Genomic DNA, 27,307 nt, shown 5'->3' with positions numbered 1-27,307 from the left:
AGTCACGCCCACGATGCGGGCACAGCCGGTCATAGGGGGTTTCATACAACACTTGAAATCTTAAGAGAGGTTGCATACTGGCCACACATGGGGCAGGACCTTGACCAATACTTGAAGGGGTGTCTTGTGTGTGCACAATTTCAGCCAACATCCCTCACACACCATGCGCCTCTCCAAAAGAGGGGGATGACACTGCCATGGTCAGATTTGCAAGTAGAATTCATTGTGCCTGTGATTCGCTCCTCTACGGGGAATAAGTACATGTTGACTGTGACATGCTTATTTACTAAATGGGTGGAATGTCTCCCGGCCCCAAACTACAAGGCAGAAACAGCAGCTGCCCTGATGATCAATCACATCTTTTCGCATTTTGGACTACCCCAAAGGATTGAGTCAGACAGAGGTAGCCATTTCACCAGCGATGTAATGACAAAGATGTGGGAGATACTTGGGGTTAAAAAGAAGCTATATATAGCTTACCGGCAAGCCTCTAGTGGTGCAGTAGAACGTTACAACAAAATCATTGTGAGCATATTAAAAAAATGTGTGGCAGATTCTGAGCCAAGTTGGGATATCCGATTACCTCTTGTCCTAATGGCCATCAGATCTACCCCTTGATCTGCAACTAAAATGTCACCATTTGAGCTGATGACTGGACGCAGGATGGTGCTTCCCCAGCATCTGCTCTACAGGACCCAAGAGCATACATTGATCAATGCCTCCACAACTCATGCGTATATTGAAAATTTAAGAAAATACCATCAACATGCTTTTGCCTATGCTCAGCGAAATCTAGAAAGATCAGACGATAGCATGAAGACCCACTATGACTTGAAGACTACCTGGAAAGAATACAATGTAGGAGACCGGGTCTATCTGTACATGTTCCAAAGGAACCAGACAAAACAGCGGAAATTTCTGCCTACCTGGAAGGGACCTTTTGAAATTGTAGACAAGATCTCACTAGTCGCCTACAAGATCTGCTTCCCCAAAGGTAGTTTGGCAGAGGGCGGAGATAAGTGGGTCCATATTAATCAGCTAAAGTGTTGCCATCCTAGTCACACTTTGCTGCAACTGGAAGAGTCCTCTGGAACCCCAGAGGGGGCCACTTCAGATCCATAAAATTCCAACCCTAAAATATTCCACATATAGTCTATAAAATACAATAATAAAAATACAAATGTCTCCTGATTTATAAAATGTATATGCCTGCCCCACTACATTAATAGTGGTGGGGAAATGTCTACAAATATGTTTTGGCCTTTTTGCTTTGTCATCCTAGGAGAGAGAAACCATAGAGACTGACCAAGGAGGATGACCTGGGGACAGGGAGCAAAGATCCGAGGGGCCCAGGGTATCGCTCAATACTCCCATCAGGACTGGTAAGGAGAACCAAGCGATCCACCCCTGATGGAGGAAAAGACGATGAACTGTGCCATTTGTGGAATCTGGAGAGATGAGGCTGACATCCCAGTCTTGCAAAGTTCCATCGATGAAAGATCAACGTTCATTGCAAGAGGGGGGCTTGTGGGATGTATCAACCCACTCATCCAAGCCCTGCAACATCACTGTGTATTGCTGGCAGCAGAAACATTCTAATGGCCACTGCAAAGCATGCTGCTCACCAGAAATCACCAGAAAATGCACAGTGAAAACCTGAAAAATAGGCTGCCATCCACTTTTGTCTATCTTAGTGAGCACAGGAGATCACTGCCTAAAACCACCATTGGGCTACCCACAATGCAGCCTGAAACCACTTGGAAATAGCAATACTGATTGAAAAAGAAACAGAGCTAGTTTCAAAAATCAGTTTTCTTGGGTGTCAAAGTGCTAAAATCATGGCTCACAAACCACCCTAAAAGATCCAACCTCTTTGTTGGGTGTTCCACATCATTTACTGCAAGAATCCACACATATACAATGTCAGAAAAAATCATATGTTCTCAGAACAAAATCCTATTTTAAGGATACTGGTGGAAAGACAGCTGTCAAAAATGGGTGTAGTACCATTGCGCACCTCTACCAATAAGCTGGCGTTTTAAAACTATTTTGGGTAAAGTTGAACATGGAACCCCAAACTATGCCAAAGAAGAGAATTCCATCAAAATGCCATATAGAGTGCCACACGGTGATTTCATTGTTGACAAAGACTTGATTTAAAGATATGCTGCTTATTGTAAGTTTATAAATGTATTTTTTTACAAGGAACTTTGTTGCCATTGACCAGAAGATAATCTGATTTATTAAAAACTTCAAGAGGCCTTCTTTTCATGAGAACCCTTCACACCTTGGGCCTTCCCACCAACAGGAGAGGATATCGCATTGACATGTAAATCAGGAGAGGAGGAGATTTTCTCTGCAGCCTGGAGGAAGGAAAAATGGGGGCTTTGGGATGAATAGGAATATGCTGATTTGGGTGTAACTGGTCAACAACTGCTCTGGGAGAGACAGGACATGTGACCTCCGAGGCAGCCGGATCCTGGAGGCAGAGACAAACCATTGTGGATTCAGATAGCCCAGCAAATATATGTTTTATAAAATTGCTTATAACAAAGTGTAACGAGCTGACAAAAATGTAAAACGTTGAGACGGTTAAAATGAGAAATTCACTCACAATTTAAGACTAAGCTGGATGCTGTGTGATGTTCTGAGACTAAACCCCGGATTTATTCATATTGTAGATGCAGTGTTTATGCTAGAAACATATAAACTTACAGTGATATGCTCAGATGGAGTGTGTATGTTTGTGTAAAATTTGGTGCAGAACCAATATTGGGAAACCCACCAAAAGTGCGAATAAGTGGTCATTTCTGAACCCAAGTTCGTAGGAACATGGGACTTGAACAGAGACATGCCTTAATTAATCTGTGATGTGTATATGTATTATGAACAACTTGTGTATCTGGGAAATATGTTTTTTGGGAAAAATTGATTTCTATGTAAAAGCAAAGGGGAGGGACTTCAGCTAAGCTCAGCTGAGCCATAAACACAGCATCACTCTGACTCATTCTGACACGCTGATCCTTTCTCCAGTCAGGGGACAGGGAATCCTCTAACCTATATAATCCATAGAGGGTTGGGCACATAGAATCAATCTTCCCACCCACTTTGGAAAAACATAAATAAGGACTGCTATGACAGATAAAAAACACACTCTTATCCACTACTCACCGATTCCTGCGAAGCACCCTGTCGGAAGACTCCAGAATCCAGATCTAGATCCAGAGACCAGAACTTAGAATCCAGACTCCAGAACTTTGAAGCAGAAAGGCCCAATAACAAAAGCTGAACTCTTCTCAGCAGGCCTGCAGAATCTAGCAACCTGATTCTCACCTTCAACATCCGGGCTGTGCTGTTTGCTTCTAGCTAAGAACCCTGTGCTAGAACTAAGATCCAGATCCAGAGAGAGCAGTGCTGTATCCAGAACCCGTCAGACCCAGACCAGAGGCCGTGCTGTGAGCAGAACCCAGTGCCTGAGACCGTCCGGTGGTGAGAGAACCCAGCCAAACCCTTAACCAGATCTTTGACGAGGTGCATTCCATTCCAAAGCGTAGGAGTGAGTATCTAGTTTAGAACTATCTCTTAGTTTAAAGTTATCCTCTTCCATCCATTTCAACCTGTTCAGAACTGCATTATAGAATCTTGTGTCCATCCTGTTGATTCCAAATCTGTAAAGCGCAATCTGTCATTTGAAATCTTGACTTTATTTCTAAAAATCTACCTCCACAAAAACCTCCATAACTTTTGAACCGCACATCCTAGAAGCAAAATTTAACTGTCATTTTAAAGCTAAACGACATTCCAATTCATTATATTTTTTTCCGTAATCGTGATTTACGCACACGGAAGAATTGCAGCGAATTGCAATTTTGCTCAATTTCAACACATGTCAGAATAGCTGTTTCTTGTTTGCAACTGCTGAATTTCGTTTTCAATTTGATAATCATTCATGAATCGTTGCTAGTGTTGACCTGAACCAATCTAAAGTAATTCTCACTAGTGCTGAATCTCCTTTAGTGAATTAAAATCAATTTAGCATATTTTTACTTTCACTGCAATCACATTCAAATGTATTTTTGCCTGTTTTAAAATCATACCTTTTTCTCTAAGCTTGCTGGGGGCACTGGGATTGAACTGCATTATTGGTGTATTCTTGAAACCTGTGTGCCCTGATTTTCACCTCTTCATATTGCATACTGGGGGAAGTGAGTAGTCACAGGGGAAAAAAGTGACCATATTATCTTTTGTTGAAATCATATGAAGTCTATTTCTGTGTTGCATTCTTTCCCATTATTGCATTTCCTGGTATCACATAAAGTATTCTCTGCTACCGTATCCTCCATATTCATACTCCTAAGGGATTAAAGAGATTGTTGATTTTGTAATATTACCCCTTGTTGATTACCGTCCATATTCATAAATGTGCTATCCAGATATTATTTTATTCATAAAAGTGTGATATATATATATATTGTTTAATTCTTCAAATAAACCTTTTAATTTGCAAAACAAACCAACTTCTTGGCTTAGTGAGGTCAGGGGGATTCAAAGAGAGGGGCGTTATATAAGGGTTCATCATCCAGATTTAAAGAACTTTGACATAAAAATATATAAATAAGGGCTTCCATTGGGCATCCCAGGCTAGGCATTGACTTAGTTGGAGTGCTGCATTGAAGTCACTTACAGGCTCTTTTATTTAAAATCAAGCAATTTATAGCAGACGATACACATGAAATGTGTGCGTCTGTCTGCCTATTAGGGATGTCAAAAGTACTGAGACATATGTGGGATAGAGAAATGTGTATGCCCTATTCATGTCACAAAACAGACAAAGACACCCTGTGTTGACAAATGTATGGTAGGATGGTAGGTGGTTTGTTTACACCTTAGACACATGAGATATTTAATTGCTTTTTTAACTCTTTATGTAAGTTTACCATAAACTCATAAAAAGAGAAACACAATTTCAAAGAATCCAACAAATGTATGTCACACCAGCTACATTGTTTAGCCCCGACCCCTTATTGCTGGAAGGGAATGCAGCAATAAGGGCTTGTTCGGCCATATGTGTTGGTCATGCCCTCTATTGCAAGTATTGTTGAAGTATGGATTCACGGCTTTCCATGCATAGAAGGATGCTCACCCAAGTGTATCTCCGCCTTCTTTTTATTTGGTAAAAATGTTGATAATTGGAATGATCAGGAACCAGAAGCTAAACTAGCACATCATTTTGCCATTTGTTTTCACATTTACACTTTGAGTATATTTTTAAGTGATAATAAAGGTGTTACACTTGTCGTACTGAGCAAAGCACATTATCAAAACCTACAAAAACCACAAAGAATATTTTCATTACAAGAATATTTGACTCTTCAGAAATGCCAGTTTGAAAATAGAGAAGAGGCAAACATCACTAGCGGTGGATCAAGGCGGTTTTGGATCAGATCAAAGACAATTATGGGAACATACGCCTGACCACAGATCCTTATGTTTGACAAATATGTCTACCCTAAAAGGGCTTTGTGCTTCAGTCACTAAATACTCAATGCATATGTGTGTAACATTGAAGCATAAACAGTTGTTTGGACAGTATCAGAATTTGCATGAGAGGATAAAATGTCAGCAACATCAGTCGCCCTGATATCCAAGCTCTCTGTGAAGAATTGTATGCAGCTCTAAGGGTAAGTAAGGCTGTGCTTATGTTTATTACTTGGTGAACAACCATCATAAATATTTGTACGCCTGATTTACAAAAGTATTTTAACATGGGGGAGTTATATGTTTATGATGGTGAGTGTAATTTTCCTGTTCAGTAAGTGACTGCTTCTGAGTGGCGACTGTCTTCTATTTCGCTGTCCCCTGGGTTGGGTCATTGTTATTGTGCTATCTGATTGAGTGAACTCTGTGACGGAGAAAATAATCTATGTTATCCAAGTACATTGTTTGCTGTATTTAATAATTGTTGAGCTTCACAAATGATGTCTGGTACATGTTTTGGAGTTACTAAAGGGAGACAGTTTGATCAGTGCATGTTCCAAACCGCAAATTACAGTAATGCTAAGACATGAAGTTGAACATTGTAGAGATGACTCCAAACGACATACTTACTTGGAACACACTGGTTTGTCATTAAAAAAGTAAAATATATTTTATTGAAAATATGTCTGGCATGAAACAATTAGACATTGATGGCTTTATTACACCAACCCTACTGCAAAGATACATAATATTTCTTCATCAGCACTGTTAGTGGCTATGAAGAAGCAGACCCTTCGAAACAATGGAGCAGTCCAATTTGGTAACCATCCATTCATGTGTGTGCCTTGTGAGACTCAGGATAGAACATGTAACACATAGAAAGTGCAGGCTAATTGCTACAAGTCGCCTGTGCTTGATTGTGGAAACCAATAGCATTGGATAGCACACAGAAAAATAAACACACACATGGCCAGTCTCTTCATATATGAAAATATCGCTACAGACCTGATTAAAGAGGAAATCCCAAGGAATGACATATTTTTACCATGCTCCATGCCAGGACCTTTTGAAAGGTGCTGGCATTGTATTTTAGACATTTATGAACTGCTATTATAGTGGACATATAGACACATGTCTTTGAGGGAATTAGGAGCACCTTCAAATCTGGCACAATTGAGCAGTCAGAACCACTCAGGTTAACAGCATGTAAGAGGAGCAAGGCAAAGGATAAGGTCATAGACATGTCGCCTACCCAGCCATATTGGTTTGTGGAGGCCCTATGAAGGGTCTCATGATGTTTTGTTGGCATTTACCACAGATCCCAGTAAATGTGAGCTGCAGTTACCCACTGCCACAAACCTCTATGGTAGGTTTCTCCACTGTGAGGCTGAAAGCAATGCAGCAAAAGATCCTTGAGTTACCACATGACATGGCGAATAAAAGAAAAAGGGCAACAATTTACTACCAACCCAGAAATGTCCCTTGAAGTTAACAGTTAACCGCCTGCTTAAAGCTGTTCTCTAATTGATGTTTTGAGCAAATAACGGAATCAGCTTCAAACAAAACTACTCAAAATAAACAAGTATTTAACTTGTAATAGTGAAAAACGCCATTTTTAAGTATATTTGATCATGTGGACTTTAAATGTTACTTGTTCCATCAAACAACCGGATGAGAAAACGTATACCTTCTTCTCCGACATGCTATCTACACAGTTTTCCTTCTTTTTAATATCAAAAATGAAAATAACTTGTTTACTGAAAACTATTGTGAAAATACCTCTGAATCTGTACACATCTACAAGTAGAAATATATTTGTTCCTCATTTTACAATATTGTACACATTATTTATATTAAAGCTTTCAGTCAGCAAATTTGTATGACCTGGCACGGCAAAACACTTACTGTGGTTTAAAAAAATAAACATTTGTTCTGATAAATAATTATGTCGGCTTACATAGGCGATGCAACTCATACAAACAACACTTTGATTTAGAAAAATAAACTGAAAACACTGTGTTGTCTGTCACGTTGTCCCACGAAGCATAGATAAATGGTTATAAAAGTGTTATAGGCCAGATCCAAATAAAAAAACAAATGGCAATGTTTTTTACTTTGTTGGACACTGCAAAACACTGATGGCAACATTTTTGTATTTGTTCCTTCCTTCCAATTCCTTGGCTGTTGTGTTTATAATAACATGAAAACAAAAATAGTATTGGTCTTTCTTCTCATCGTTTGCGCACTGTACATGATTGATTCTTGATCTCAAAAGGAGGGCATTCATCTTTGGGGGAGGGGCTACAGATGAGGGGGTCCCTGCTGTGAAAAGGAAAGCAAGTACATTTGCCTGGTCTGAGAAGTCATGGGGCCATCTGTGCAAATGATGGCTCGCACCATTACCCTGAACAGGAGTGACCGTGCAAATATTAGGAGTGCATTCAGATGCAACCTGCAACCGCTCCGCTGTGCTCCCTCAATGCACTCAGAGGGGGAAGGACACCACGACTTCAAGCGACGGCATCGCCGCTGCAGTTTCACCTATGGCTTTACAGTTGTGAATCGGGGAGCAGAGCGTGTCCTACTTGACACATACACACTGTTTACTCCTCTCTATTTGCAGTCATTTCTGGTCGCCACAGTCCTCAGACCCTTTTAAGAATTCTTGGAGAAGCACAATGTTACATCATGGTTTGCCAATTCGGCTGCTTTCTTTAGTTACAGCCCTGTTTAATTTATTTGGTGGCAAAGCAGGTAGAGCAAGATGTTGTTTCCTCTATGTTCTGCTACTGGTAGGTTCCAAGTGGCTGGGACTTAAGGCTGTAGAAATAATATTGAGGGCTATGGGTCCAGGACGCGCACCGATGACGTGGATGCAATGCAGATTGATCCATTGTTCGTTGTTCTGCGGGTCAGGCTACCGCGGTTCTCCACCATTGATCAGCTGTCTGGATCGGTTCAGCAGATCTGATGCACAATAGGTCCACATGGGTAACATTAGGAGACACGCATCTGAATGTAGATAGAGTATGCCTTTAAGCCCAGGCGCTGTGAAGAAAATAAACAATACATCAATAGCAAGCAGGGAATTGCATCGACTAGAATGGCATTGATTAAAAGACAAACTCTAAGTAGTCATTTGTTGTTTAATGAGTAGCTTTCACAATCACACCGTTATTGTTATTTGTATGAACCATCTACCAGAGATTCCCAAAACATTTTGGAGATCATTTTTGAGTTCTGCGTGTATTATTCGGTGCGGACCTGTTATGTTTAAACCTTTGCATAAGGAGGTCCCCTCAGTCTAATTTTCAACTTTTGCATGGCAGAGTGCCAAAGGGAAGTGTAAAGGGTAGCATACTCGCTTGTACGCCTGCTTTTTGAGTAAACGCTATTTACCATGCATGACAGGCAGGCAGAATTTACAATGCATTCAGTTAGAGTCCTCCTGCTTTTTGCTAATGTGAAATCGAGACAGATCGCAAATGAATCCACAGCATTTGCTTCACCCAGAAAATACATGCTGCACCAAATGCTGGAGTATTTGTATGGCAGAGAAGAAGGGTGAGGCGGAATCGTAACTCACAATCTGCCCCTCCACAGCACATACTGTGAAATGTGCTATATTCCTCCAAGTTTTGCATTTATAACATGAGTATGGCAATCACTGCTGTGTTGGGGGGGGTGGAGATGGATGGTAATGGCCCGCCAGCCTGTGCCTAGTCAGCCCAAGCAAAGTGTATTGCATAACCCCATTCTCCTGCTGCCATAGGAAAGGGGAATGAGTGCCTTTTCCATTTCTATAGGGGCGGCTACAGGCAGGAGCACCTCCGGGACCAGCGCACAAAGCTCCAGTACAGCAGGTAAATGGGGTGGGTGGGACGGGGTGGGGAAAGTTGATGGTTTGTTTTGGGAGTGTGGGGGAGGGTTAGGACATGGCGAGTCAAGAAGGAGAGACTCCCTGTTGCCGCTCGACAGTAAAGATTCTGACACCCAGGGAAGGGCCCGGTGGATGGAAACAGCAGGCTCACCCCCTGTTCCAGCCACTTGATTGGCTGAGCAGCCTTCCCCGGATGCAAATGTGTTATAATCACCTGGATCATTTAAAAAGACTGGCAACTAGTATACTGCAAATCTGTGTTTCTTTACTTCCTGTGACATGGGTGGAGAGCTGTACCGATGTTAAAACTGTTCTCACTGTTAGTAGAATGCACATATTCAGAAGTTTTATGAATGAAAGACTGACGCCAGACAAAGCACAGAGATATCACTCTATGATGTCGCACTATGCATACCCAGGAGTAATCATACGAAAAAAGCAATAGTTTAATCAGTTATTACATTATAAATTTGCATTTAACATAAAATTAATGTCCTACTGTAGTGAATGGTAAACAATTCTAACTGGTACAGGGACATCTATCTGGGTAGAACTCTCTCCTCTAGGCTGAGATGGTAGTGGGGGGGGGGGGATTCCACACATGAAGTGCCCTTCAGAAATAAATCCCGTTTATAGATCATGTTAAAACGGATTTAAAAGTGGATCTTTTTCTCTGTACAACTTGTTTAGCCAGTATATACATCTGACAGTTCTATCAGATGTGGAAAGCCCTCATGCTACCCACCACCGAAAAGGCAGGCGTACATACACTTGTACAAAGGAATCACAATGCAGAGGTAAGATCGGGTGTCGGATTTAGGGGGGCGTGCACACAGCCAGGGTCTAACTTAGGGGTGCTCGTACAGCGTATAGCAGGGTGCTGGAACGGTTGACGGCGGTTCACATTCATATTTAGAGAGTTTTACCCGAGTAATGAATAATTGTACGCATGTTTTCGTGGTGCTGGTAACAGTTGCGGGGGACCCCGGGCAGGGTCCCGAGATGCAGACCTGCTTGCGGAGGACCCCATGCACTGTTTTGAGGGTGCATGTATTCGCACCCAGGGAGCACGCAAAGGTTGCTGTTTCTGGCTGTTTTTGCCTTGTGTGGGGGGGTGTCGGGGGCACTCTGTCCACGACTTGTGGATACGGTTACTTTGCGCAAACAATTCCATGAATACGCAGAGCATGCAGAAAAATGTCTTTGTGCAGGCTCACTCAGTGACGTTCTCGGCACCTGGGCATTGCAGGATTTCTGCACACTTGTCCATGAATCGGGCCCAAAAACTTTAAATCATGTTTTATATTGTATTCAAAATGTCCATCCATCTATACCTCTGAATGGTGACGTCTAATGTGGGAGTTTCTCTCATGTCTTTCTACGGGCCATGCAGTAGAAAGGACTCAGGGAAGGAAGTGTCAATCAATGCCCCACCTTGGCTCCTGCTTCCTTTTTTCAATGGAGGCCTTTGGAAGAAGGAGTGCCGCTGAGGGTTAAGTCAAAGGACCACCATCTAACACATTCGATATTCGGCGTTAAAACTTGGAATGGGATACAGCCACCAGGACTAGCCAAGCAAAGTTTTAGTTGGGCAGAAACAACCACAGAGGTGGTCTTATTCAACATGTTAACATCTCAGAAATGATCACCTTAACACTTAGCTATTTCAAAAGCTAGGTATTTCATCAGAATCCCGTCCCACATACTGAAGGCATCTTGGCCCATGTTCTTTGTTTATTGTGAACCCACTAACAGTATATACGCTTTGTGATGCTTCGGTACATTCTTGTAATGTTTAGGATATGGGTCCGTAGAGTGATTGCTTTCTTTCCTAGCTGTAATGATACATGCAAATGACTCCCTGTCACAATAATGAAAAGCTAGGATATCAGCCTGCTCTCAAAAATAGACCCTTTCTTCGTTTCAGCATATTAGGCATAATTAAAATCAGCAGTTTGTATCCAGTACTGGTGAATGCACCTACCCTTTCTCCCTGTGGGCAAGGATGCATAAATAATTAAAAACATGTTCCTCTAAAACAAAATGAAAGGCCACCATTGGAGTGGTTTAAATCTTGCAATCCTACTTGTGTGGATGGGCTTTCCAATGGGTCAAAAGACTTGTATGTATTCTGAATGGTCATATGGACAGAAAATGCAATCTTGGAATACACCACTGCCCCTACCGGAGAGTAGTCCTTCCAACCAATGACAAGATGTGCTGGTTCACATACTTGGTCCATTCCTCTAACTTGTCTCTTCTCTCACCCTCCTTTTCTATTAGGAAAACCCTAACATGAAGTGGGAACATTGTGCCTTTCCCAGTGTGTGAACATGGAACACGAGCACCAGGCACCCTGGTTACACATCAACATTAATCAAAAGGAAATTCACTGAAGTGAACATTTACAAATGTACAGCTATGTACATCCTTAGAATCCTTAGAAGAGAGAACACCCTTCATACAACAGGGATCATGTTTAAGCCCAAGGAGTGTAAAACTGAGGTGTACAATCAAGACAGAACCAAATTGCAAATCACTTTTACACTTCAGTTTTGTATTTGAAGGTGAAATACAGGAACAAAGTGCTTATAATGTGTTAGGTACAATTACATGCAGTACCCTTTGGGAACACTGCACACAATTAAGACTACAGGTATAAGCACAATCTCACCTTTATCTGTAAGTCTGTATATAAGTCTGTACTACACAGTTTTGTGGTAGCAGGGCTGAGCAGCCAGGCTTATCTGAAGAGGGATGTGAGCAGTACAAGATGTTGCACAAAGGACTTGTAATCACAGTGGTTCAAACAAACACTTATTCAAGGTTTTGTGGTAAAACAATATTCATTTATTTACACATTCAGTTAGAAAACATTCCACTAGCAATAAGCAGCTCAATATCACAATATAATACAGTTCAGTACTGAACCAATATGTTTCTGAACAAGTTAGGCTCCCCAGCGGTGAGAGCAAAATGACACTTCAGTAACTTCAAATGGGAGTAAAAGACAAAATGTATAAGAATTAACCACAATTACTTTCTTAGGCAGGGCAAATAGATTCAGTTCACTACAAGAGGCAATTCAATGCAATAGGCCTGGGCCAAAGTCAATGGATCAGTGTCTTGGATAGGATAGCACAGTTCTGGTATTAAACGGTTAAGTCTTTGCCAAGGTTGTTAGAGGTTGTTTGCACGAAAAAGAGTTATATGTCAGATTAGGAGCGAACAGGACTCCAAAGTTGGGAAAGTTTCACAAACTTTCACCATGGCAGAGAGGATTTCTGAACCGCGTTTGCACAATACCTTTATAATGAAAAAAAAAACTGTAGCTGAGGCAATTGTTCCTGGCAGTTCCTGCATATCTTGCTGTTCCTGGGCCTCAGTCGTGGGGACAAGAGGGAGGACATCGGGAGGCTCCTGCACTGCACGGGTATGGATCCACAAGCTTGGCAAAATGTCGGTCTAAGGTGTGAGTGCCTTAAAGTCCACATGCTGGTATCCTTCTCACTGGCTATCCAGTTTTCAACAGCACTCTGAAGAAAATGTGACTAGTATGGAGACTATTTCCAGGTAGCTTGCGAGTTGCTTGTTCCCACCAGCTCAAGGGAAGAAGTCGCCCTTGAAGGGGCTTCTCTGTCAAGGGAGTTTCAGGCAATTCGGACCTGCAGCAGGGCTTTACTGGGCAAACCAATGGTTCCTGAGTTGCAGCAGTTGTCTTCCTTCAGCTCGTCTTCGGTTCTTTCATTCTAGTGGTCGACTCTGCCTTCCAAGTCCCAGAGACCTGCTTTTAAACAGTTTGCTCCCATTCATTCCAGCCTAGCTGTCACTCACCCAGCAGGGTGGCTGTCCTTGCCGGACAATCAGCCAGCCAATCATGCCAGAGTGCATTTGGGTCTCCTAGGAAACTAAGCACAGGGAGTTTCGGGCAGCTTCCTCACATCCTGTCCACCCCAGACATTCAGACACCAAGGGCGGACTTCAGTCCTGAAGCCTGCAAAAGGCTCATGAACGAAGGGAACAAACGTGGTTTGGCGCGCAGAGCCAAACACTAGAAGGACCTTTCCAAAAAGAAATGGTGAAAAAAGTCGATTGGAACCTGTTTTTACAGAGGGGGCTCAGACGCCATCTTGAAAAACATGGCTCTGGTGGATTTCAGCTACCGGAGCGTTTAAACGTGTTGCGGTTGGGAAAATCATGGTAATACCACTGCCACCAGACATTCTGAGAGGAAAGGGTAGCATTTGAGTGCTACATGAATTTTCTAGGCATAGGGAATAAGGTATTCCCTCCAGCACTCTGCTGTAAGGCAGTGTGTGCTGGGTCTAGCAATTTAAAGAAACTAGCAAAGTCAATTTAACTTTACAATCTCTGGGAGACAGTAATCAATCCGAGAGAAGGTATTTAAACCTTGGGAAGTGTGAAAGACATCCCTGTACCACTGCACTGAGGGTGTTGTGTGACACACAAGAAAAGATGATGACTATGGGGTTGTCTAAAACTCCATATCCAAAGAACACAAAAGTAAAACACACATCAAAACAATTGAACGAGTGGGAAAAAAGTCTCACACTCTTTCCAGGTAAAATTTAAAGTCCTAAAAATCCAGCAAAGTTACTGGGGGTCTCAAAAGGTAAGGGAAATTAGAACATGTATGAGAATTCTCCGTAACATGATGTTTCTGCATGCATTCTTGCTGTGTATATCCAAAGACAACATGGTTTTAGGCCTGAATAAGGTTTTCTCGAAGGCCTAAAACCAATGCATTTCTATGGCATCTGCTTTCATGATTACAAAGACATTAATGTTAGGGTGAGTGTTGTGGAAAATTAAACAATCACCTACCCCAGTATGCATTTTGTACTTTTATTGCAGGCATTTTTCTCAAATATAAAGATCTGTGGTCATTGGTCTGCTATCAAAATGCTCTTTCTTTGTATGCAAAGAGGTCAGCCGCTAACCAACTATAAGCCAGAACTATTGGTGTACAGTGCAGATGGGGAGAAATGGCATATGAGCAGTGACACAAAGATTGTAGCTGTTGTTTGATTATTTGCCCATCCACTGACTGCCCATGGCCATGCTAATCTCTATGGCAATTCTCACCCAGGTCCTGTTCCCCCCCACCCGACACACCTCCTCACAGGAGCTCGTTGAGCTTGCTTTAATCAAGACTTGCCATCAAACTGTGTACTCAAAGTGCTGCCAGTGTTTTTTCAAAGCAGTCTTCTAAGAGTGAATGGCTTAATTTGGAGTTGTACTCATGTGCGTGACTGGTGTAATAATGCCTTAACCAGGTTTGGCTTCAGCCACTCTATTTATAAACACTGTGTGTCTTTCACTGACGCCCTGTTAAAAACATGAGTTGGCAAAGCCAACTGTTTTGGTGTGTGTATAAATATTGGACATTTACCAGCCACTGGTATTAGATGCCCATGTAATCACACCGTTTTGCACCAGCTACCATAAATAGCCAGTTAATACCACTACAGCATTGCCTGGCAAGTGTCTTTCCCATGCCTACACAACATCCCACAGTGTTGGAATTCCCAGTTCTTATTATAGTAGTACTTTGAAAGAATATAATCTCAGGCCTCCAGACTGTCACACTTGGACTGATAACGTTAATTCAGAAAATACTTGATATTGTGGTGTGTAATCAAAGTCCCCCAAACTAACAGATCTGAAGGGCCATGTACAAAAGGCCTACCTGTCATTACCAAAGGAAAAACAGCATTTTAATTCACAAAGGCAGAGGAAATTCAAAGGTTCCCTTGATATGAAAAACAGTATTTGGAAACAGTGACACCAACACAGCTTAAAGCAAGACAAGAGAAAAATGTTCCCCTGCCAACATAAAGATGTCAGGGAAAAGACATGGTGTGTGTAAACAAGATGTAATGTATATTATGCTTTGCATGCAAAATACTTGCAACAAGGGAAAATAAATACTTTGTTCCATGGGTCAAATGAAATTTCATTTAGGCACAAGGCAGACACTTCTGGCTTGTTGGTAGACTAACTTCACAAAGAACTCCCCCACTGCTAGCCCGGCTTTTACATCCCCCAGCTGTTTAAAACTGCAATAAAATGTGTCCTTCTAAGGGTTTCCTAAACCAAGAGTCCACCAGACTTGCTGTCTCTGAAAGCCCAGCTTGCAGCAGAGCAAATGGCTCTAGCAGGTGCACCCCTGGTATTTACGAGCTGCAACCAACTTCAAACAACCAACTTCAAAGAGACTAATGAAAAACTCTGGTCACAGGCTGGTCCAGAGAGGCAAATGGTGCTTTGGGCAAGAGGCGTCCAATTTACTTATCACTAAGATTTGGTATTAATTTAAAAGGACTAATATCTTTTAGGCCTTTTTCTCAGCAACCATAAGTCAAACTTTCTTGATTGATGTTTCATTTATTAGATAATTTCCAGTCGTGTTTGATGATATAGAATTCACCCACCTGTGACTCAGGGAACTGTAATGGGTATCTAAAATGGGCTTCTGGCTGATCTGAAAATGTCTCAAATTTAAGAGTTGGCAAACTGGTGGGGGGTAACATTAAGTATGTGAGGAATACATTGCATGTTCCTAACAATTATGGGCCCAATTCATGGAATATTTGCCCAGTTCACTGCTGAAAGGTGACTGTGCACTGCTGACACAAACTTGGGCCCATAATCAGCCAGAAACCCATTTCAGATACCCATTACAGTTCCCTGAGTCACAGGTGGGTGAATTCTATATCATCAAACACGCCTGGAAATGTTTGCCACATAACTCATTTTTGCCAAACGTTTACTTGAAAACACAAGGGGATTTCAAAGGAGAGTTTCTATATGTCTGCTCCAGACTCCTAAACCAATCCTAGAGGGGGCTGGATTTGGGAGGAGAGAGGAGGGTAAATGACCAATCCTGGGTGCAAGCATGTTTGCAGCAAGCTGCCCAATATTACAAATTTGAAGGTGTCATCACTACTATATACAGTGGATGCCCTATGAGAAAAAAAAGAGAGAGCTGCTGAAACATACCAGGAAACACCAGAAGGAGATTTTGCGGAGATCGCCTCTGGGTGGAGCTGTCTATTTCTGGGAAGGCCTAAAAGCTGTCTGGGGCCTATGGTGGAGAGGTGGAGGCCATCCTTGATAGTGGAGTGACCAGACCCTGACCAGTCCTTCAAGAGGGTCCAGGCATACAGCTGGATTTCCTGAACTTTAAACAGAGGTTTTCTACATAAGTAGAATTGGACCCTGTGTAACCAGAATGTGGGGGAGTCTGCTTGGCTTAAATCCTTTCCATTTATAGTGGGTGTTGGGTGCGGGGTGGGCAAAACTGTGTGGATCTTTAGCCTATTTAATTAAAAATATTAATATTATTAATTGCCAATTTGGCAGAACACCAAATGCTGATTTTTGTTAAAATTTTAAATTAAGAAAGCTCATTCCCAGTGTGCGCTGAAAACCATAGCCTGTAATTTAATTGGGCAATCTTTCAGTTCTGCTTCCCCCACACAGGCTTTTAAGTGGAGGGGGGGTCTGAAATCCAAAATTCTCAACTCATCCCAATTTTTACCATCCAGCTTCCCCAACACAAGCCTTTAAGTGGCGGGGCACTGAAATCCCAAATGCTTGAATCATCCCAATTTTTTTGTCTGACTTCCCCAACACAGAGAAAAGTAGAGTGGGGTCAGAAGAAAAAGCAGCTGTGCTCTAGCACCTTGAAGCATCTCTTGTGCTAGATGGAATTACCAATAAAGATCTCAGAGCAAATAAGTGGACAGATTCAAGGAATATGGCAAAGTACTACTTTATTCACACTCACACAAAAACTTGATTACACAGGGGTTTTATAGTCCAACATATGTCATCTATGATGTCATCCTATGTGGCAACCATCCAAAACTAAAACCAGAAAGGGGTGACAGGAAGTCAGTACCTCTCAGAGATACTGAAAGGGTAGTAAAAGAAAGGGTTCTAAGACATAAGAAAGGATAGGCTCCTTAAGGAAAATTTGTAGAAACATCAGTGTAAATGTTGGTACCAAAATATGTCTCATTGCTTTCTGACTTAGTAGACAACTATATACAAACAGAAAGGCCACTACCTAGTGGCAATGGTCTGCCCCTTGGGATACGCAACAGTTTGGGGCTGGAATGCCTGATATCAGAAAAAGGGGGTACTGGTGCGTAATGGATTGGCCCTATTGGGTTTACATTCTTTGAATGCAATTGCCTAGTCCAATCCCAGTGGACAACTACACACGTGATTTGTTCCTTTCTTTTAACTCCTGCTTTTTTTTCTCTGTGTGAGAAGTCCAAACACTAATATTAACTTCTAGAATAATGGGTGCAGGAGTACTAAGACCTGTATGGCATACAAGTGATGCCATGATGTATACTAACCCAGAATGAATGGGGAATTGTGTGAAATGTGAATTTGTCAACCCAAATATGTTATATGTTTTTTAGAGAAAATGTTTTTGGGAAAAACCTAGATGTGCAAATAAAATATGGGTTTCTGTTCAAAATATAAATTTTAGTCTGGTCATTAGGAGCTAAGAGAATTGCTAACTCCAGCTATACTGATATGGGTTCAACTAAACTGAGTCTTAGAAATACAGGAGCAGGAGGCTGTTTGTGATTCCTATATTTCACAGTAGATGTGCACTTTATATCATAGACCCCACAAAAACATAAAATTAATGGGCACAGCCTATTATATACATCCTATGTGCTAAACCATAAAGCCTATTAGTGGGAGGGATTGGATTAGGGGAACAAATCTTGTAGAGGAACAGCTGCATGAATCTGCAGGAAACCCTGCCCCCTTTCTCCCATATGCTGGAGACCTGAGACTGTGCCTTTTGTGACACGAGCAGTTGTGCCAATACCACAGCGTTTGATTTTGATTCGATTTTGATGCATTTATATTGCGCAGCACAACAAACTGAATTGAATACTGGCGCAGATGGACTATTGAGCTAGTACAAGTAGAGGAATCAGTCAGATAAATTATAACTGCCAGTAAAATTTTCCAAAAAGATGAGAAGAGGGAAAACCTATTTGAACAAATAGGTCTTTAAACCTGCTCTAAACGTCAGTAAAGAATTTGCCCTTCTTAAATTCAACGGAAAGCTGTTCCATAGTCTGGGTCCAGCAACTGAAAAACTGCGATCTCCTCTTGTTAAACAGTTCGATCTCGGAACAGTAAGCAGGCATTCATCTTCAGATCTTAAAGCCCAAATAGGGTGGTACTGCTTCAATTTATTCGTTAAATTGAAGCGTGTGTTCGAGAGAGGAAACCCCTTGACACAACCCTACCGAATGTATCCGCAAAGTAATGACAACCTAAGGGAGGAACTCCCTGAAGGAAAATGAGAAAGAGCAGAGAAAAGGAGCTAGTTAAGTCACAACAAGTATGCATGACATCCCAAGATACTGACTTAAGAGGCTGTATAGATCCTAAAGAAACTAATGAAAAAGTAAAAAATCAAGTAAACCTTAAAATATGAAAAAGAAGATTACACATGCACAAAGTGCTGCAGAATATCAGCTGTTCAATACATGTACAGATGCTGAAATGCAAGGTATACCAATTTATCATAGAAGCTTGCTATACGTAGTGAATAGAATGCCATTATATGGAAGCTGGACATCGGTATCATGAACTTAGTAAGCCAGGACCCATGAAGCGGGAAGGGAAAACTGTATCTCAGCAAGAATAAGGAGAATTGTGGAGGTGCAAGACGAGACTGTCTGGCATGGAGTTAAGATTGAATCAGCCAAGGTCAGCTATCTATTCTGGAAATGAGCGAACGTGTGGAGGATGAATCATCCCTATTTAAGGTGCAAAGAAAGAACACCAAGTTTGCCAAGTTTAATTTATTTAAAGCATTTAAAACCTGCAAAATGGACCAAATTGTGGTCTCATGTCACATGAATCAAGGACGAAAATAGAGTTCTAACTTGGAGTCCCAGAACACCATAGTGAGTGCTCTCACTCCCATGTGTTCAAAAGAAAAGGATACTTTGCATGGCCAAGTTCAAAGACAATCATCATGTCAGAAGGCATGGGAGATGAGAGATGCTTGGCTAATTGGGTGGGTAGATAGTGTCATGCTCCATTACCTTGCACCTGGGTCTGGGCTTACATGCTGCTAAGTGAACTGAATGTTCCAGAACTGGACAAGCGTACCAACCAATTGTATTACTCCATATAACGAAGGACCATATACTTTGAAGACTAATGAGAAACTGTGTATCTAATGTTTCTGAAGATGGTATGTTTTAGAGGTAGGCACATGTTGTCCACCTGATAGTGGACACCCAATCGCAATCCTAGTTCCCATAGAAAGTTACTTAGATGTTCCCCTTAGTTAATCTGGACCCTTGATAGGTTGTTCATTATTGCCAAGTAGCACAATACATTTTTGCTATAAAGTCTATGTTTTGTGAAAAGATTGCTGAGAGAAACTGAGCATCTGTCTGTTGATGTTCGTTGTAAACTCCCAGTTCTAGATAATTGTTAATAAAAAAATACTTTGCATTCTCCCTGAGTTGGTTCGGTTATTTGGACTCAGAATTATTCTGTATGATCCCATCTGTTATATATGTGCGTTCCTAAATGGTCCTAAGCTCAATCTACTTATAGATGGTACACAGGTTAGTATTTCATTGGCTGTCCCTTATCTGTAAGACAACCCTCAAACTACCTCTGCATACGTATAATACTGATTATAGCAAAGAAATGGCAGTGGATTGGTCTATGCAATATTGTATAGCGGGTTGCCCCATAGACCCAAAGATTGGTTGGCATTCCCACCCAAACTTGGACTTTCGACTTGGCTAGCCGCACATAAGGAAACCGAAACCCAAGTGCTTGGATCTCGTCAGAATACTCCCTACTTTGCCACTTAGTTCACCATCTCTCGTCAGTCTGGCCGTGAGCCAATGTTTGTTTCCCGTCTGAGGTTGATCTTGTAGCCTGTTCTCTGTTCTAGAACATTTAAAGGAGTGAAAGCGCATCACTATCTCCAGCCGAGGCTCAATGAATAGCCTGTGTTTTCAACTTGTGGGACGTGTGTGAAAAGACCAGGAATTTGTCAATTTCAGCATCGTATTTACTGCTATTTAATTAAATTATACTGGTTGTCATTGCTCCTCTTGGCCTCTAGGGACTTGCTCACTCTACCTTGCATAGACTGTATACACTTTTAATTGTCCAATACTTGACTCTTGCAGATGTTTTCTTCTTATTTAATCCTATAGAAATATGTGTCATGTGCGTGATTCATCAGTCTGCCTCCCTTTGTGCTTTGTAGCTATTCCTTAAAAATAGACTCCATGATCCGGAGCCAACAATGACTCCTCTCTTTCTTTTACATACAAAGCTGTTCTTCCAGTGTCTTCTGTCTCTCCAATGATGATCGGCTTCTAAGGTAATAGAATTGAATATGTACACCAAACGGCGTCCATTTTTCAACAGTGTCCGTCCTTGCCACGTTATATATTACTCTATAGCAAGCTACTATGTATCTTTTCTAACTTGTGTTACTGCATATTTACACTTATTTGTCAGCAAGTTACTTTATTCCTCTTTTGCATTCATGATTACTTTATCGTTTCATACATGTTTCTCTTGTCACTTCGTATATCTACTTCATGACATCACTCTGCCCACGTCAGGTTTGACTCAGCACTCCATGATGTCTAATGGTGCATGCTGCCATCCCTCCATACGGCATCTTTCCACACTTTCAGTGCAAGGGTACATTCGATATGGTTGTCTAAATGCATATCATCTCTCATAAACTTGGTGAGGTATAGGCAAAACACATGGAGTCTCACACATGTCCCTTCTCCTGCTATTCCAGTAAGGGGAGGGATCTAAGGGGTATTAGATGAAATGGAAATAGGGCTGAATAAAAGATCTGACATCAACTGTTTATTGGATGACTCTTAGCTTGGGAAGGGAAGGAACTCCCTGTGTTGAAGGTGGCCTCTCAATAAACAGTTACAATAGGTATTCTAGGATTTGATAACATGCTTTGATCATCGAGAGAAGTGAAACTTTATTATTATGACTACAATAAATATTGGAAGTGATCATTAGTAAACATATTGCAAAAGTTTTGAAAAGAGGCAACCCACATTGTTTGAAATTTTGAATAATTTCATTTCATGTTTAATAACTACTTTTGCTAATAATGCACACCATTTTGTTTTTCAAAATGCCCTTCCTTCTTGCACGGGGCCGTGCAATGACATAAACAGTCATGTTTCTTCTATGAGCTCCATGACAATGTCGTCTTGGCCCTTGTAATGTCTTTCAGAACCCCAGAGCCACTGCAGACCTTACTCACATCACCGACAATGTACCCGCAGTGTGATGGTGACATACATGCAGGACATTCAATGGCAATCTATGCCTCTAACTAACGGGCCAGTCTTCACCACAAGGGGTGCCTCTGTCCGCTCCAGCTTCCATTCATCTTGTCATCTTAAAAAACACAGCACCTCATTTACCTCCTTGAAGATTTCTGTGTTATTTCTCAGTTCGGACTGCTGCCATAGCAACCGCACACCTGACAACGCGCCACTCGCCCACAAGGAGTGAGAGAGATGGAGCCCCACAGTGAGACAGAGAAAGACAGAGCGAGAGAGGAAGAGTGCACAGAAACAGAGAAAGCAAAAGGGGACTAGTCCAGCATATGATTCGCCAAGTACAGCTTGTATTATATTAATGCGACTCCACATTTCTAGGCGTTTCAGACATGATATCTGACTCTGGGTGAAACTCAGGCCCACTAACATCCATTATATCATAACCGCTCGTAGATGAAATACATGTAAATGTCAACATATATTTAAGGGTGATCCCTTCACGTTTTTTATGAAGAAGAAGCTGCACAGCTTAGACTCTTATGAGCTACACATGAACTTTATGTTTCTGAAAGACACGTGTATTAGCTCTGCTAATGGAGAAAATGCTATCCTGATTTTCTTTTGGCGTTAAACAAATTAAGTACAATCAGAAATACGAAGGCATTAGTGGGCAAAGAACATCCAATACTGCCCAGTTCCTATAACATGTACCCTAATGTTGTGGTGTAACTTAGAAGTGTGTAAGAAGAGCACAACAGGAGCATAGCCGCCGACGCATGATTTCCTGGGCCTAAGCACTGCTATCATTCATTATCTAAAGGCTTTTAATTCTTATGCATCACAACTAAACACATGTGTGTTCAAAATGTAAAACGCATGCGTCTTTCACTAAAGAGGGACTTACACATGTTATTCCATGTTGCACAGGCCCTCACTGCTATAAAATTGCCACACACCATGTGTGTGAATGATATCCTTTTCTAAATGTTCTTCTCGATGCACGTCACGTAGCCATTTCCATATTCGATGCACGCGACACCAATCATCTTAATACTTGTTGTCCTCTTGATATCAATAAAACATGTCCATAATGGATAGGTAAGCACCGCTCCTTTACACATGCCAAGCACATCAATGGCTCCATATTCTGACTGATAACGTGGGCACTTACCGCACCAATGTGCGCTCGAACAATAACCACCCCACCTTCAACGGAACACCTCATTACATCCGTAACTATTGAAGAGCAATCCGCAAGCCAGACACGTGACCAAACCCAACTAGTCATCCACCCTACATTAGCTGCGTCTGTGCGGTACACACGGGGGGCCCCGGGGGTAACCCGAAGCGTTTCCGCCCGGGGAGTTTTTGGCGCTGCACATGGCCAGCGAGTGGCCGTGGGGGTGCAGACCGCCTCCCTGGGGGGTATTTAAGGGCTCAGGGAAGGTTCGGGAAGCAGGCGATGGTTAGGACTTGGTGATTGTATCAGTCCTGTCGCCCGCTCCCGAGCCTTCCCTGAAGTAGCTGGGCCTTCGGTGCGGCAGGGTAGAGTAGGTGAGAGGGTTAGTTAGTAATTGGGGGCGTTTGATATAGTAGGAGTTATTTAATATAAAGTTATACAAAAAAAAAAAAAAAACAATTTTGTGGCGGCGATTTTCGCCTAGTCGGGAGTAGCGTAAATAGGTTACCCGCCCCTCCTTACCTGAGCTGCCGTCGGCGTTGCCGTGCACGGTGGGGCGGTGGGATTGTTGGGACGGGTTTTGCCTTCCCAGCCTTCGGTCTTCTGGGGACCCGGGTCGCTGCGTGGGAGCGGGGATTTCCTCGCCAGGCCCATCTCGCAGCCCTTGGTGGGCTGCATATTTCAGCGGTTCCGTACGGGATCTGGGGACACTTCCTTTTCCCTCTTCCCTCGGCACCGGTTCCTCGCTGCCCGGGTCCTCTTGGTTTTCGGGGGTGTCGGCGGGGGGTGGTTAGCAGAGCCCAGGTGGCCCTGTCTTTTTGAGTGTCCCGGTGCGGTGGCAGCCTTCTGTCAGAGGGGGCAGGGCAGGCACCTTAAAGGGGCCGCGCTATTTTGCTGGTGCTGCTGGTAGTGCGGTGCATCTCGTGTGCCATCAGGGGGCAGGGCGGGCGGTGCTAAGTGAACTTTTCATCTGTTTTACAGGGTTTCAAAAAAAAAAAAAAAAAAGAAAAAGGGAAATAGTGGTGATTGTCAGCAGCAGTAGTGGGGGCTCCTGGGTGGTGTGCGTTTATCGTGGGAAGAAGTCGAGTTAGGAGAGGGGGGTTTTCTTTGGGAGAGGGGTATTTTTGAGGTGGGGGGCAAATAAAAAAAAAAAAAAAGAAATTTTGAATAAAAAAGAAAAGGATAATTGTTAATTTGGGGTTATTTAACCCCTTTGGGTTATTAGTGTTATAGCGCAATTTCTTCTGGTTTTCCCTCTGCTAGGAGTATTTTGTGCCACGGGTAGGTACCGGCTCGGGGGCGTATTTAGCTAGTGAGCGTCAAAGGGCAAAGTTTAGTGCGCTATCAGATTAGTGGTGCACGTTGGTGGGTCAAGGAGTTAGCAAGAAGGGGCTGGTTGATGCTAGGTCTCTTAGGGAGGCCCTGGAAATCATCAGAAGGGCATCGAAGGCCCAGCTGGAGGGGGCGGTGGGGGAGGTCACGGGCGAGGGGGAGATAAGGGGGGGTAGACCGCAGCGTAGAGCTGCAGCTGATGGGGCTCTCGCGGCAGTGGTGGCTTGCACCCCTACGGCGGGGAGAGGGGAAGTTTGGGAATCCAGGGGCAGGAAAATGAGGAGGGAGATAGACAGGAGGGCGGGCGGGGGAGAAATGATGTCGGGTGGGCAGCCAGGGAGGGAGGAAGGGAATGATAGCCCTAGGGAAGCTGGGAATGCTCAAAATGGAGGGGCTTGAGGGAACAACAGTAGGGGCATTGATGGGGCACAGAAGGGGGTGTCAGGGCAGAGGGGAAGAGGGGGTAAATACCTGCAGAAGAGTGCAGGTGGGAGAAGGAGGGAGAGGTCCCCATCAATTGAGGAGGGTAGAGTGGGGCGCGGAACGGCCCCCCCGGGTAGGAGGAGTGAGGGCGGAGGGCGCTGCGCAGCCCCCGCTGGTCAGGTGGAGGTTGAGGGTTTCAGTACGGCCCCTCCTCGGTCAACGCAAGGAGAGCCTAGAGGGCGCAGCACAGCCCCTAGCAATGAGGATTCCAGGGTGGAGGTCGCAACGCCTCGCCCGAGAGAAGAGGACCAGGCAGGGGTTTCCACAACCCCGCCGAGAAGACGTCAAAGGAGTGGCGGGGCGGACGCCCCGGGCTCGCAAGAAGATCATCAACTCAACTAGGGCATGAGCTCGGATCCGCAATGGTATTTAAGGGGTGATGAAGTTGGATGGGAGGAATATGTGGGGCAATGGGAATTGGAAGATTACAGGGCGGAAAGGGAAAGGGGGAGGAGAGAAGAAGTTCGAGGTGGGATATGGGAAGGGAAGTGCAGGGTGGACAGGTGAAAGGGGTCAAGGGAACTATTGGCTGGGTGAGTGTGCTGACATGTTTTGTCCCCGCAGTAGGAGCCCTCTAAGAAAGGAGAGGAGGAGCATCGGTGTGGACATCAGACCACAGGAGGCAGGTGTGGAAAGAGGTGAGCGGGAAAGGGAATGGTCATCTGCATGGCAGAGAGGGGTTACAAATAAGTGGACAGGGGATGAACGGTCTGGTCTTCAAGGTGTAAGGAAAGAAGTTGGTGTGCAGGCCATTGGAGCCGAGGGGGTTGAGAAGAGCATTTGCTCAGTGGAGGTCCAAACGGACAAAGTGGTGGAGCCATTGGGGCTCAAAGTGCAAGCTGGTAAAGATAAGGAGGTGGAAGTGAAAGGAAAGGAGAAAAAATTGCCATACATGGGGATAACAAAACCATTGGGGGCGCACTTGATGGCAGCGACCAGGGAGAAGATTCAGGCGGGGGAATTTGTGGATGTCTTCAAATTGCTCCATAGGGAAGTGAGAGCGAAGGAGGGGTCTAAGGAGGAAGAGAAGGAACTGGCTTCACGCCCGAGGGTCCCGGTGACCATTGAGAATTGGACGTCGGCGTTTATCATTTATGCCAGTGTGTATTGCGAAAAATTCCCAGAGCGTTGCGTGGGCCTGCTTAAATATATGGATGTAATAAGGAAGGCTTTCACGAGCTTTGGGGGCTTTGCCTGGGTAAGGTATGATGAGGAATTTAGAGCGAGAATGGCAGAGGACAGTCAGGCGGTCTGGGGGGAGATAGATATGGATATCTGGCTGCAATGGATGGCCCCAACAAGGCCTGCCCCGACATTACACACAGCAAGTGGGCTGCCTGTGCCTTTCCGGCCCTTTCTTGGTCGCCCCGCCCATGAGGGGGCGGGGGGAAGAGGCAGGGGTCAGTCCTCAGCAGCGTGCTGGGGGTACAATAAGGATAGCTGCGCAAGGACCCTGTGTAGGTTCAGGCACGAGTGTAGCAAGTGTGGTGGAAAACACCCTCTCACGCAGTGTTTTCAACAGGGAGACAGGGGGAGGGGGAGAGGTTCAGGAAAAGGGGTTGGGGGAAAAGCTTTTACTCCAATTAAAGTGGGTGTGTTGGAAAAATGGTTGCAATTTTATCTAGATAGGGAAGGGGCTAAGATTTTGAGTGAGGGGTTTTGTCAGGGGTTCAGATTAGGTTACCAGGGTCCTAGGGTGCGTCGGTGGGCTGAGAATTTGAAGTCGGCGAGAGAGAATGTTGAGGTGGTAAGACAAAAATTGAACAAGGATATAGCGGCAGGAAGGATAGTGGGCCCATTTGATGACGTGCCGGGTGACTTAGTGATATCCCCATTGGGGGTGGTACCCAAGAAAGCTCCGGGGGAGTTCAGACTGATTCATCATTTGTCATGGCCGGAGGGTATGTCAGTTAATGATTTCATTGCCCCGGAAGAATGTGGGGTTGTGTATGCAAGTGTTGACCAGGCGGTTGAGCTGATAAGGAAGGAAGGGCGAGGGGCCTTCATGGCCAAGTGCGATATCAAGGCGGCTTTTAGGTTATTGCCTGTGCACCCGGAGGATTTTTGGTTGTTGGGTTTGCAGTTTGAGGACCGCATATACATAGACAAAGCATTGCCAATGGGGTGCGCAATTTCCTGTGCTTTGTTTGAACGGTTCAGCTCTTTTCTACAGTGGGTTTTCTCATTTAGCGCGGGGTGGGAGAGTGTGCTGCACTATCTGGATGATTTTCTGTTCATTAGCGGGGCAAAAAGAGAGGAGGATTGCAGAGAAATGCTAAAGTTGTTTCAGGAATTGATGGAGGAGCTGGGTGTACCATTAGCCGGAGACAAAACAGAAGGGCCGGCAGTGGTGTTAACATTTCTAGGAATTGAACTGGATTCAGTGGCCATGACCTCACGCTTGCCGCACGACAAGGTGAGAAAATTGGTGGTACTGTTGGAGAAAGTGGTGGGGGCCAAGAAAATGATGCTGGTGGAGATGCAGAGATTGGTTGGGCATCTGAATTTTGCATGTAAGGTGGTGGCCCCAGGGCGGACGTTTTGCAGGAACATGGCAAGGGCCATGGCGGGAGAAAAGTG

The 27,307-nt window shown here is 43.6% G+C and overlaps 1 protein-coding gene across 1 annotated transcript in view; it reads right to left on the bottom strand.

Annotated features, from left to right (window-relative positions):
• Positions 1-6,127: 6,127 nt before the first annotated feature.
• PRR16 (proline rich 16) overlaps positions 6,128-27,307 on the bottom strand; it is a 1,369,205-nt gene continuing 1,348,025 nt past the window's right edge. Inside the window, exon 3 of the mRNA XM_069625565.1 lies at positions 6,128-8,526. The gene's annotated coding sequence lies outside the window, so the exon portion shown is untranslated. The remainder of the gene's footprint in view (positions 8,527-27,307) is intronic.

This window comes from Ambystoma mexicanum, chromosome 6p, assembly GCF_040938575.1.
Source record: "Ambystoma mexicanum isolate Mex_15411 chromosome 6p, UKY_AmexF1_1, whole genome shotgun sequence".
Classification (NCBI taxonomy): Eukaryota; Metazoa; Chordata; class Amphibia; order Caudata; family Ambystomatidae; genus Ambystoma; species Ambystoma mexicanum.
This window is presented reverse-complemented; position numbering and strand designations above follow the sequence as displayed.